This window comes from Balaenoptera acutorostrata, chromosome 10 (genome assembly GCF_949987535.1).
Source record: "Balaenoptera acutorostrata chromosome 10, mBalAcu1.1, whole genome shotgun sequence".
Taxonomy (NCBI): Eukaryota; Metazoa; Chordata; class Mammalia; order Artiodactyla; family Balaenopteridae; genus Balaenoptera; species Balaenoptera acutorostrata.
Window position 1 is genome coordinate 85,586,758 of NC_080073.1, and position 9,941 is coordinate 85,596,698.

The 9,941-nt window shown below is 39.3% G+C and overlaps 2 non-coding genes across 2 annotated transcripts; one reads left to right on the plus strand and one right to left on the minus strand.

Moving 5' to 3' along the window:
- Nucleotides 1–6,273: 6,273 nt before the first annotated feature.
- TRNAI-AAU (transfer RNA isoleucine (anticodon AAU)) lies at nt 6,274–6,347 on the minus strand. Its single transcript has one exon. It is a non-coding gene; the product is annotated as a tRNA-Ile (tRNA).
- Nucleotides 6,348–8,584: 2,237 nt separating this feature from the next.
- TRNAT-AGU (transfer RNA threonine (anticodon AGU)) lies at nt 8,585–8,658 on the plus strand. The gene has a single exon. It is a non-coding gene; the product is annotated as a tRNA-Thr (tRNA).
- The last annotated feature ends 1,283 nt before the right edge of the window (nt 8,659–9,941 follow it).

The following is a 9,941-nucleotide window of genomic DNA, read 5'->3' on the forward strand; positions in this document are numbered from 1 at the left end:
CACATTTCACCAGTTTTATATATTTTGTAAGTATATTCTATAATATATATTCTAAAAATCATACATATATACAAGATATATATATATCATATCTATGTGTTTTACAAACAATTCATTGGACATATATGTCTCAAGTTTTTTGAATCTATAGTTTCTCTCTTTCTCCTTTTCATGTATTTGTAGAAGAAACCTGAGATTTTGTTTCCCAGGGACTTTTAAGAATACACACATCAGAAAACTCAAGTCACTCACTCCGGTGTAGGGGAGGGAAAATAATCTTTCCCTCTACCCTTCGAAATTCTCAGCTAGGTCCCCTGTAACAAAAGACAGATTAAGAGGAGAAAAATATACAAATGTATTTAAGTTTTTTGTGATATGGGAGCCCTCATAAGGAAATGAAGACCCAAAGAAGCAGTTAAGAGTTGATGCATATATACTGAATCAGAAAAAGAGTAGTAACATTATGAAACCATGACAAGGCAAAGGGGCTTGGGCTAGGATAGTTAATTGGGTGAACTGACTAGGGAGATAAGGGTTAATTTGTAAAGATTTCCCTCAGCCTCGACTTTCCATCCTTAATAATAGGAATGTTACTTTTCTCCAAGTATAAGGAAGACATCTTTCACATGGAAATTTTATCTCCTACTTTAAAGAAAAAGAAGGAAAATTGGAGTGTTCTTCTTATAGCTGCTAGTTTTCAACTGCCTTTAGCTCAAAATAATCCTTATGCCAAAATGGCATATTTGGGGCCGACGTACTCTTCCACCTTTCACCAGCTTAGTCTATTTCCTAATGGCAAAGCCCACAGATCAGCAAACCTATCTCACAAAAGCAGACTTTGCAGCTGGACCACCTGAAACTAGAGATTGTTCCAAGACTTATATGAGCAGGGAAAGCCAGAGTACTAGATCCTTTCCCTTACCAGCTTTCTTCAGTCACACTGGCCATCTGTCCCTACAGCATTGCAATGTCATTCGGTTTTAGGGCCTTTGGAGTTGCTGTGCCTTAGCTTCCAGTGCTTTGCCTCAAATCATTCATGGCTGACTTTTTCCACATTCCCTTATCAGCTTGAAAGTGACCTCTGCAGAGTGCCCTTCCCTGGCCACCCCATCTAAAATAGCTTTCCACCCAGTCTTCTCCATCATACCACCCTGTCTTATTTTCTCATAAGTATAATACACCTACCACTATTCAGAATTATCTTGATCCTTCATTTGTTTACTTGTTTGTCTCTCCCACTAGAATGAAAGCTCCATAAAAGCAAACACTTTGCCTATTTTGTGCGCAGATTGGAAACCTGTTGAGGTCACAGGTGAGTAACAAGGAGGGGCTGGAGGGAGAACTCTCTTAGCTAAAAGATATCTCTTAGATATCTCTTAGATAAAATTATCTAAGGTCTATATGTTATCAATTCCATAGACATAGATCATCTGAAGCATTATGTTATCATCAAAGGTTTGGCGACAAACTTCCAACAGGCCTGGTCTGGGAAAGCTGATATCTGGGTATGAAGTTTATGTGAATGAAAGAGTAGGACGGTAGGAAAGAGGTAGGAATGTGAAGGTCTCTCAGATAGTGGTAATGGTGGGTAATGGTACTAGGATGGAGTAGTGGGGCAAAAAGAAAATCAAGGAATGTGGACAAGGACAGAGATATAAAAAGAGAAACAAGGATCATAATCAGTGGAATGGGTAAAGAGAAAAGATTATCATGGCTGTGGGATAGCACAGGAAAGAAAAGAGAGAAATCTGGTGTCTGTCAATCAGATGGATGAGTAAAACGATCAAGGTTCATGAAGGAGTAGGATCTGTAGGCTGATCTATGATGGGCAAGCCTCACTGTGCAAAAGCCAGCTAAAAAGTCAGAAGTCATTTACAGTGTTCCCAATGTCAAGGCCTTCTCTTATACTCCATCAATTGCCTAAACTCCTTGAAGTTTTACTTTACCTCAAATATCGACCACAGCTTTTTTAACTGGATTTTTTTGGCCTTTATTTCCCACCATTTATCTTTACCACAACTGCAGCCGTCAATGTTGATAGCTAATCAGTGTTCTTAGTTTCAGAAAATAGAATCCACTCTAATTAGGTAAAATTAAAAGGGATTTCTTTTGAGTTTACAGAGTTTCTTGGAGACCAGAATCAAGTGTGGATACTACACTGTCAGAAGCACGCAGCCATGAAAATGCTTCGGTAGAAATCTTACTGCTGCCACTTCTGGTTCCACAAAATCCTAGACAGTAGCTGCAGGTAAACTAAAATATCCCAACAACCACGCACGTGTGAAAGGATTTCAATTTAAAATTGAACCAGAGGATATGAAATAGAGAATCTCACACATGCACCCTCAGAAGAATGGAAGGTAAGAACTGAGGGGCTGATTTCCCCTAAATGCCTGATTTACAGAAGACAGAGACTTATCGCCTGATCCATGGATAGCCGCTAATCTGGCTGGACTTCCCCCCCACCCTTTACACTCCTTGCCCGTAAATACAGCCACCCCAAACCCTCAACAGACCCACCCGTGGCTTGCTACATGATGCGTTTCTTGAATTGCAATTCCTCTGCTATTCCCAAATAAACTCAATTTCTGGTCCTTTGAACTTGCCTCAGTTTACCTCTTTATTTAGACCGACATATGCCAGAAGAGCTATCCAGGCTTTATCTCACAATATTCATTTCTCCAAAGTCTCGCACGAGTATGTCTGCTCAGCCAAAGCTACGTGACACAGGGAATCCTGGTGACAAGGAGGTCTGAGAAATGTAGCTTTTACTGCTGCAGGCCCAGTGTATCGGAGGCACACTACAATGGGGTGGCAGAAGTGTAGAGGAAGCCAGTCTATACTACTGGTCACAGTTGCTACCTGGTATCCATTTCACCCTTTTTCCTTCTTAATATAATTCTGATTTTGTTCAGATATGCACTACTCATGCACATAAACTGGATAACTCAGGAGATTCTACCCCCATTTTAAGTTCCAGGGGCAATTCATGATTAGTCTATGATAAATATGTTATGTCCTGTGCCTTTATAGGCGATTGATTTATAAATTTAGGTTTAAACCAATAAGCAAAGGTGTTCCCCTGCTGGCTATTATCAGTTCAGAGGTAGGGAAGGGAGCTAAATTGTCATAATCAAACTTTCATGATTGTAAGAAGTTATGATTTCCTTTTGAATCATGAGCAAAGAAAACTTTGTCCCAGGTTGCCGCGGGGGCATCAAAACTGGCCTATACGGGGATCGAACTCACGACCTTCACATCATTAACACCACACTCTAACCAACTGAGCTAACAGGTCAACGTACAAACTCAGAGCGTCTTCGTTAATATTTTTAATAGCGTTGACTTCGTGAAATTTCTTTACCACTAACAGGAATTTCATCAGTCGTATTTCCACCGGGCCCACTTTCGTTAAAAGAGAAAGTAAAGAAGAAAGCTCTGTCTTGGTCAAGAATGAACAATGTCTTTCAGGAAATCCTTTCTTGGAACCAATGCAAATTCTTTTGTAACAAGTACAAAAACCACTTGTAATGAAAATGGCAAATTGAAACATTCGATTGTAAAGACTTAGATGTATTTGAATCTTGGAGACCACAGTAAAGGATGATAGATGGGAAAAGAGTCTTCCAACCTGCAGACTCTTTGGGAATGAGAAGAATGAGTGGTTGGAAGGAATAGAGCAGTATTTTTAAAGAACAGCTAATTTAAAGCAATCCATCCATCCATCCCTGAGCAAAAATTAAAAGCTTCCTTCCACAAGGAAATAATGGAAATGTAATGCTTGTGATAAACAAAAGGCATATGACCTTGATAATGAGGCTAAGCTAGGAAAAAACTCATCGTGAAAAAGCTCTAAAATGAACCCAGGAAATAGTAATGAACAAAACTTTGCATGAACAAAAGAGGAACTAGATCTGAGGTGAGAAAAGTCAGCTGATTCTTAGGACAGGTAGAAAAGAATATACATTGAATTTGGGAATGAATGTAGTGTTCTAAGAATAAAATAGACCTGCTTTTTAAGGTTGATCCCAGAATTGCTATGCTATACTGCAGTTCTGGTTTTTCAATATTTACTATTTAGACCAGGCACTATTTCCGTGTTTTAAATGAATTAACATATTTAAACATAACAACTAACTTATGAGGTGGGTATTATAATCATGCTCATTTTACAAATAACCGAGGACAGAATTTAGAGTCAGCATTCTGATCATTTAGCTCTAGAGAACTTCCTTTTAACTAAGTCACTAAACTGCTTCTTAAAATCATGTTCATCATTTTGTTGCTGGATTACTATATTCTGAGGACCCCCCCATTCAAATAACCAAATTCATAGCATCTTGATTTATACCCTAGGGTATTAATTGCTTCAATTTTCAATTAATATTAATCTCACCACTAATACTGAATATGTAACATGGACCTGAAAAGTCCTATCCCAGGTAAGGAACTCTGAGCATCAGCCATGTGCACTGCATTATTATGGCAGGGTAATTCTTTCTAGGAATTTTACTCTATTATTTAGTAATTCACTCCCTCTTCTTGGTTCCCCAATAAGGAAAGGATGTATATTGAGAGCAAACACCCTAGAGATTGACTGATTTTTTTCTCCCTCTTTGTTTTTCTCTGAAGTTTTTTTTCTTTTTATATTATACAATTATATATAAAGGTTCGTTGTAGAAAATTTAGAAGGTGTGGCTAAACAAAAAGAAGAAAATAAATATGGTCCATAAATTCCACCATCTGGAGGGAATTACTATTCAGCACATTTGTTGAATGTCCTTTAATATATGTGTGTACACATTCTCCTTGAGTTTACACTTTTAAGGTTCTAAATATATATATATAATGTCAGACTTACAGAAGAAGTGCAAAAATAATACAAAGAACTCCTATATACTCTATATCCATTTTCAGCAATTGTTAACACATTTTCTACATTTGTTTGGTTTTTTGTTCTCTCTTCATATGTACTCATTTTTTCCCCCTGAACCATTTGAGAGTTAGTTGCAGTGTATTTTTTTAAAAAAGATCATATTCATGCACACACTTTTTTTGTACTCTAATTTGTCAATTAGCTATATTTCCTTCATATCTTTTCATGAAGGACAATAAATTGCCATACTGAAAAGTGAGAGAGAGATCAATAAATATTTGTTGAAATTATATCTAATTTTCTTTGATTATTGAGCAGCTTGGGAGCCCATATTCAAACCTCTTTGAACATTATATGGCTTAAGAAAGTGCTTTTTTTCACATTATAAGAGAAAATTAAGGATATCATCTCCACCACCTCCTTCTTTGGGTTGGAAAAGCCTACACTTTGTACAATGGTTAAGAAGTTTGCAGAGTCAGTCAACTTCTGGCTGGCAGGACCAACTCATTTTAAAATAAACTCTGATTTGACAGTGTACAAAGTTGAAAGTGCAATTTGGGACATCCAATATATACTAAGAGAAAAATGCAAATGCAAAACAGTGAATAAATAATGATGCTATCTTTCGTGTGGAAAAACAAGAAAAAATAACAATCAATATACATGTTTACTTGTATATGCATAAAGAAAACCAATAAGGATAAATGAAAAATTAAGGACAGACTTTACCTATGGGAGGTGATGGTGAGAAGTGGGCTGGTGGAGGGTAAGAATGGAAGGGAAACTTTCCAATGTATCTATTTTTAGTTTCTGCTTTTTAAAACATGTGAATGTCTTATTTATGCAAGAAAAACAAAATTAAAAATGTTTAAAGTTATGTATACCTTTCATGTTGGTATAAATGTGCAGAGTGTATAAAACAAAGATCTTTTGTCATTTTTTCTACTTAAGTTTTGGACAATTTTTCTATTTTTAAATCTTGTTTTCTCTTAGAAGGAACTGGGGAGTACAGAATGACCCAGAGGGAGCAGTATGAAGAATGGGTGGTTTTACAATTTGTTTTCGGAGGAAGCAATCAAATAACCCAGTTTTTTCTCCAAGAAATAGTGTCCTTACAGGAAAACAAAACAAAATGAAATAAAGAATGGCCCTCTGTTGTACCTTTTACCTGCAGGTTTCTACTACTGTTGTGCTTTGTGAGTTGGAGAAGTGCCTGGAGCCTAGAAAAGGTACCAGGTTTTGGGCGGGGTTGGGGGGGGTTCTGTTTACTCCGCCCAAGCAACGTTCTAGAACCCCTTAGCAAGGAAGTTAGAAGGAAATGTGATAGTCCTACTACGTTCAGACACTCTTCCTCTGTGCAGTATCTCTTTTGGGAGATAGAAAAGGTCAAAGAGGTGTGGCCTATACGGGGATCGAACCCGCGATCTTGGCGTTATTAGCACCACGCTCTAACCAACTGAGCTAACCGGCCGGAGCAAGACCCGTTTTCTTCACATTACCAGCGATACTTAAACAGCATTGTCTTGCAGTTTACACTGGGAAGAGAGTTGCTTCTTTGGCCGGGGAAATGGATGAGGAGGGAGGAAAAAGCTTCTTATTCTGTCTCAAAGAAGTGTCCTTCTTCCGGGAAAACTTAATCTTTCTCAAACATCGGATTCTGGCCCGAGAAGACTCAGGCCAACGTCCCCAGGCAGGGCTTCCTGAGACCGCGACGGGTGGATCACGGAACTGACCATTGAGCCGCCACAGACCTCGAAGGACTCGGCTCATGCGCGCGGGATCCAGATTCCTCTCTGCTCCTGGAGACCATTTCAGGCAGGTCAGCTTCTCTTGGAAGCCTCGGGACCCGGGAACCTGCACCCTGTAGCCACCTGGCCCCGGGGTCCTTCCGCGGTCACCGCGACCCTGAGTCTTCAGCTGCGCTTTCGGGCCTCCCTCTCCCGAAGGAGAGAGTCACGGCCTTGGTGCTGCAGTGCTGGTCATCGAACACTTGAGCGGCTGGGGTCCGCGGGAGGGAAAGAACCTTGCGGATGGCTTCTCAAGAGCATCTGACCGGCCACGTCCTTGGGTAGAACCAAAGACAAGGGATGTCGAAGCCAGGACGTGTCAGGGGTCAGGTCAGTTATCTGGACCTGAGACTAACGTTGGGATCTGAAAGGGAAGGAGGAGCCGAGGCCCCAGTTGGGCAACTCAGTGGAAAGAGGCTGGAAACCTCCTTCGAGAGGCATAATTGAGAAATGCACCCTTTCCAGGACAAAGTGCACCCTGATCCACCTGAGGGCAGGTGTCAACCCAGGGAGGGGCCAGTAGAGCAGCTAATTCCTGAGTCACCCTCTGCTCTCTTTGCTGGGTTCTACTTCTTCCCTCCTTCCCACCACGACTGTTTCTGTTAAGTTAGGGGTAGTAGTATTTTTCAGAAGTTAATTGACCTGTGTACATTGTAAAAAGCCTTCTTCATGCTCTCTCCCGCCATTTATAAGTACATGTGTGCATATATATCTATAAATATTACATAGTTTCCTTTTGGATATGCACTGCTAGTATATAAAGTGTTTAGTATTTGGTATTCACAGGTTTTTTTCCCCCTAGAAATGAGAATCATATCCTTTGACTAGCTAAATTTGCCATTTATTTTCTAACTTTCCATTTCAATCCTTTGCTTTTAATATCATAAATGTAAATGATTCTTCTGGTTCTTTAGCACCTTTCAGTAAATTTGTACATCTTCCAAATCAACTTGCAGGTGTCTTCATTTGTTTTGTTCTGTGGTGAAAATTTTGAAAGTTTGTAGAGCAGAATATTATTAGTAATATCTACCATTCTTGTTTTACTAGGGTACTTGGTATGGTTAAGTGATTTTTGAAAATCTGGGCCACATTCAGACTTACTTTGATAGTAGGCTACAGTCACTTGCTTTTGGTCATAGGTCAGTTCCCTGGAAAATAGACATTGAGATGGAGATTTGTGTGCAGGAGTTTTATTGGGAACACTCTTAGAATCAACAGCAATGAGAGGGTGAGGGAAGCAGGATTAGGAAGAGGCAGAAGTTGAACTTGCTGTTGTAACAGAGGCCTCAGCTGATCTCACTGGGATATCTGAACCTGAAATGGCCCTTCAGTAATGTTCTGAACTGAGGCTGGATTTGAGCTGCACCCAGGGGCAGGTATAACTTTGAGCAAGGTGCCTCTTTTCCCTTGAGGACAGTGCACAGAGACCAACCCAGTAGTAAGCCATCAGAAGTCAACATTCCTGAAGTGGAGAAATAAGTGCTGCCATCCCGAGGATGATTTGACAGGTGCAACACACACAGTTCTTTCAGCAACCATGTGTCAGACATGTGCTAATCTTTGACCAGTAACGCCTCAACACACTAACAGAGAAGACAGCAGGCGTGGTTTAAACAAAATGCTGGTTAATAGAAAGCCATTTCATTTTTTCTCTTGGGACAAAAGTCTTTGACCCCTGTTGCCAGAGTCTACAGTCTAGTGAATCTAGTGGTGTCCACGCTGGAACAATTTCCCAAGAGGAGATAGTCATCTTAATCTAGTCCCTGTATTTATTCTTCTAAAAGAACATTTTTTCCTTAGTTTTGACTGAGACAAGGTGTCTTTTTTTTAATCACCTGGTAAACCAGTTACTAGACTCATTAGAGCAGAGATGTGTAAAATTGTTTTCAAATGATATGTAACCAGATACTACAGTGAGTGAGGCTCTGTGGCTTAGCTGGTTAAAGCGCCTGTCTAGTAAACAGGAGATCCTGGGTTCAAGTCCCAGTGGGGCCTACTCTTACCCTGCTGAGCTCTGGGTTTTTGCGATTTAACGTGATAGAAAATATTTTTCTCTAGGTGAGTAGAAACCAACTTGAATTGACACCGGATGAATCTTCCAATACTCAGGACTTAAGCTTTGCTTGGGCAAAATGGGGTACTTGTAGAAGAGGACAGAGGTAGAAGGTCAAATAATACCCGGAGAAGCATTCCCAATACACATACCAAGAGTAATTTAAGGATTCTGAATATTTGTCCGAATCATGATATTAGCAGTGGATAGGCAGCCTAGCCTAGCAGAGGTTTGCCCCTTTATCCAAGTGTTTGAATCAAGTGATGGATATTCAACAGCTTTAAATACATGCCCTTTCAGATATCCTTTGGATTTGCCTGATTACTGAGAGGTTTAATTATTTTTGCAGACTCAAACACACTTGGAATAGAGTTGGCACTCAATTTTTTTTTTTTTTACAATGGACCATTAAATGGCTAATGGCTTTTCTAATTTCAAGGTAATAAGTAGAAGTATTTATCAAGTACCTTTGAGGGACAATGGATAGTGCACTGAAGACAGAGACCCATGGTCAAAGGGGGTGAGTTTAAATCCTCTACCATTGAATAATTCTTGCTACTCACCATTTCTCCTAGTAAACCTACAATTTTCCCTTGCATTTTTGCTCTTAACTCTATTCTAAAGGAAGGTAAGGGGAAAAAATTAAAGAAAGGGCTAAAAAAAAACCTAATTTAAACTTTAAATTGAGTACTGTAATAGCTGTTTCTACTTTTTAAGTGATTCTGGACTCTAGGACATCACTGAAATTTTTGAAAAGAGAAGAATGTGATGTCATCTTAAGAGAAAAATGGTTAGTGACTAAACATATAAAGCATCTAACAAGAGTTTGGAGACAGATGAAAAAAGCATTTTGAGGTCTGAAGTCTTAGACTCTTTTCTAGACAGATTTTTACATAAAAGTTCTGAAAAACACATCAAATCCTAAAAACAAATGTGTTTCTGTTTTATCTGTAGTTTATTTTGGCATTCTAAGATATATCTTAAAATAATTTGTCAGACTCTACAAATGCCCACTCCCCCATACTTAGAAATGTGCACAGAATTCTACAAGCAATGATTGCACCCTAAGTACCTCCTTGCTTCTCACTGTCATGGGCCAACAGATTAATTACACCTTTGTTGAGCATCAGGTATGCAAATGTGTCAGAGGACTGACATTTTAAAGAACCCCTTAAAATGGAATTGAAACTAATCAGTAATATTCTGTACCTCCAGAAATGTTGAC